The sequence below is a fragment of the Apostichopus japonicus genome, chromosome 3, assembly GCF_037975245.1.
Source record: "Apostichopus japonicus isolate 1M-3 chromosome 3, ASM3797524v1, whole genome shotgun sequence".
Lineage (NCBI taxonomy): Eukaryota > Metazoa > Echinodermata > Holothuroidea > Aspidochirotida > Stichopodidae > Apostichopus > Apostichopus japonicus.
The window spans coordinates 28302212-28306187 of NC_092563.1; positions in this window are offsets into that span (position 1 = coordinate 28302212).

A 3976-nucleotide genomic window follows, 5' to 3' on the forward strand; every position below is an offset into this window, starting at 1 on the left:
ATACCCCATCTAGGGATATGCCTGTTTTTAATTTTTACTAGTTGATGATGGATCACAGTAGGAGGCTTGTGATGCCATCCGAACATTCTTCGAAAGCTTAGATGTATCCTTGAAACTTGATACTTTTGAAATGTTTAGTTTGCTGTCAAAGTTCTCTGTGTTTAGAGTTTCATAATTTCGTCTTTTTTGTAGAAATATTCTTTTCCTCTGTGAAGAAATGATTGACTAAATATAAAAGAAAACAAAGACACTTTCAGTTGTTGAAATAGTTGATGAAATTACCCATCCTGTGCAGTGGTTGCGAAATGTATTTTACAAAATACCAGAAAGTTTCATGATTTTACTTTTCGCGATAAAATACTACACGAACATGCAGAAAATGTTCAGCAATTTTACTAAGGAATCAATTTCAGCTCCTGGAACTTCTTTCGAAGGACAGTAATTGCATATCGCAATTGTTTAGAGGCAACACAACCAGTTGACATTCTTTGAATAGAGATACGGGGTTTCCCGAGGTTTCGTTCAAGTGTGTGTGTAAAACATTGCAAACTATGACATATCTCAAAAGAAAGGATAAGGAGAGAGACCAAACGCCCGGCCTCCCCACAATGGCGAAAACAATCATTTGAATCGGATGGGACTGGGGGGGGGGGGTACTAAATTCCTCAACTGATTTATGTAGCGGCGTGATTTTATAGAAGGGCAAGAGTTCGATCAAATGATTTTATAAAAGATGAGGTGTCACTGTGTGAACGTTGAAGCTCACTCCCATAAACCGGGGGTCTTAGGATCCTCCCGCACCAAAGAATGAAAGCTTAAGCGTCCAATGGAGCATTCTGAAGCTTATTTAAACCATTAACTACTAGGCCTTTTATTGGTCTAAACGCAAGTTCGTGCTGATACATTTTGTTAATTTTTGTGTGAGGTACACACCCACACCACAACTGGATCCCCTTCAGAGGGAGTCTTGTGCCAGGAAGAGTGGTTTGATTCTTCCTCTACTGAATGTAAAAATAAAAATCCGCCACTTGAACATTTCCCCACACTGTCTGACGATGGAGGTGGAGCATGACCCCTGCCCCACCCCCTTGTGCACGTCAATGGTTCCCGTCAAGACCCCAATGGGGTTTCAAGCATTCCACAATTGCATAAAGCTACTGAAATAAGTCATTTCTTAGGGTACGTTAAACGCATCACAATTGCTCAGTATCAGCAGACGGAGTAGAAGTTGCATAGCTAAACCGAAAGTAAAGAATACATTTCACAGTTATGCTGACTGACTGACGTGATCTACAATAGACACAATCGGCGACCGGCGTCACGTGAGCTATAGTGGGTATACAATGTAAACAAAGCAAGTGCGGTGTATGGCAACAACATGGCGTCAGCCGAGTGCCACTGTTGTAAGGGTCATGATTCTTGTTGCATTTGTTGGTTACATCACGATTTCAACTATTCTAAATCCATCGGAAGTGTGCCCAGTGTCAACGGCCAAACTTTGTCGGAATGGTTTGGCAAAGCTCCTAAAAACAGGGGGCACAAAATCCTGGAAGTTTTTCAAGGAGAGAAAGCTGCGTTTAACTGCATCCAATTTTGGGAAAGTAAATAAGAGAGTAAAAGAGCCAACAGAGTCTTTCTTCAAAGCAGTATTTTGCAGCAGAAATTTAGGCAGCATACGATCGGTTTCACATGGGCAAGCCAATGAGAAAACTGCGAAGAATGTGTATGCAAAGGAATGTGCCAAACAAATCAAAAATTTCAGAGTTTTCGAGAGTGGGCTTCTTGTAAATCCAGATATGCCGCATCTTGGGGCAACACCAGATTGCAAAGTGTATGATCCATCAATGGAGGAGTGCTTTGGACTGTTGGAGATAAAGTGTCCACTTGTTCAGAAAGAAATATTTCTCGAGGAAGCTGTATCCTCGAAAGGTTTCTATTTAAAGAAAGGACACACTAACATGTAATCCCTCATGAAAAATCATCCTAATGGGTATCAGGTCCAAGGACAATTAGCAATCTCAGGGTTATCATGGTGTGACTTTGTTGTATATTTAAGTGATTCACATGAGGTGGCAGTAATAAGGATACTGTTTGATGAAGAATATTGGAATAGTTTGTTAAGTAAATTGAACAATTTTTATGTTAAGTCTCTTCCATTTATCAGATCTCTGTCAACATAGAAAAGAAAGTGGAAAACAATCTGATTTCTGTGTTTAATCCATTCCATTTATCAGATCTATGTGAAAATGTGCTTTAAAAAAAGAAAGCTGTATATATGTCTACTACAGTTGTATTTATTTGACAAAATATATAAATGAAAACCAGGTTGACACCGAACAAACAGTATATATTATTGTAAGTTTAATTCATGTATTCAACACAATAACTATCATGTACTGAATAGAGTATACCATCTACAGTATGTCATCTACAAAAAAAATCTTTTCAACACTACCGAAAGAATAATGTATGATGCCTGGCAAGAGGAAAATTATTGCAGTTACATGAAAAAAAATCCTATAATTTGACTAAATAATACATGTAGAAATGTTGGCCTAGCCGGCTGAATTTCTTCATGTGTAATCTGGGGGGGGGGGGGGGCTGCTCTGACAAAGACAAATAAAAAAGATGACAATATGCAGGGGTTATTATCTGTGATGGTAAACGTTATGAGTGTACACATGACCACCCCCCCCCCCAAAAAAAAATCCATGATCTGCCCCTGGTAATAAATACAACATGGAAACATAATCATTTAACTTTTAAGGCAATGAACGGCAGTAAATTAACATTAACAACAATCTTTTTAACATATTTTTTTCATTTGAAGGGTGATCAGAAACTTATTCAATTTAAAATTCCATATGTTAATTAAACCAGCAACATTGTTCAAATGTTGTCAAAAGAAAAAGAAAAGTGTAAAGAATGACTTTGATTGCATAAGTTGCTGCTGATTTCTTGTGAACACTTACCAACCATCTGTTACTTTTTCATAAACACTTTATGACTTGAGATACTTTCTCTTCCACATTAACAAAATATTGAAAATTGACGTTTTGCCGAGATACAAAAAGTCGTCAACTTGACAAAAATCTGAAAATTGACGTTTTTGCCGAGATACAACAAGTCGTCAAAATGACAAAATTCTGAAAATTGACGTTTTGCCGAGAAACAATAACTCATCAAAATGACAAAAATCTGAAAGTTGTCGTTTTGACGATTTGTATCTCGGCAAAACGTCATTTTCAGATTTTTCTCATTTTGACGAGTTGTCGTATCTCAACAACACGTCAACTTTCAGATTTTTTTCATTTTGACGACTTGTTATATTTCGGCTAAACGTTAAAATTCAGATTTTTTTTCATTTTGACGACTTGTCGTATCTCGGCAAAACGTAAATTTTAAAAATTTTGTCATTTTGACGACCCCTCGCCCCCCTTACGTACACGCCTGTGAGTCAGCCCAACGATCCCACATCCATAACCCTCCGTGAAATTTTTGATACGCCTATACAGCCCGTCCATAAATGTTTCTTGCCCTATCTTTAAACTTCTGTGCACGTCACTTTAACACATTTCGAATCATCTGAAGATAACCAGTGTGCATACATCAGCATACCAAAGGCAGTTTAACACACGAACAGCATTCAGTGACAGAAGTTAGTGCTGAGGGAGGTTGGTAAAATCACCAGTTGACGGGATGACTTGTGATACAATTTTATCAAGTTTTTGGTATAACTTATTATAATTAAAGTTTGCATTTCACTGAAATCACGATCTCTAGAATAAGGTCGACATTTTAGACAATATTCGCCTTTGGGAGAACACGCATTCAGCTCTGTGTGTTCTTTTTCTGGAATAACATCCAATGTTTCGCTATGATATAGGAAACTTCTGCTCCCACTCCGCTAGCTTCGGGTGCACCATCAGCTAAGCTCGAATAACTTTTACTACCATAAGAGGGCGTTATGCTGAAA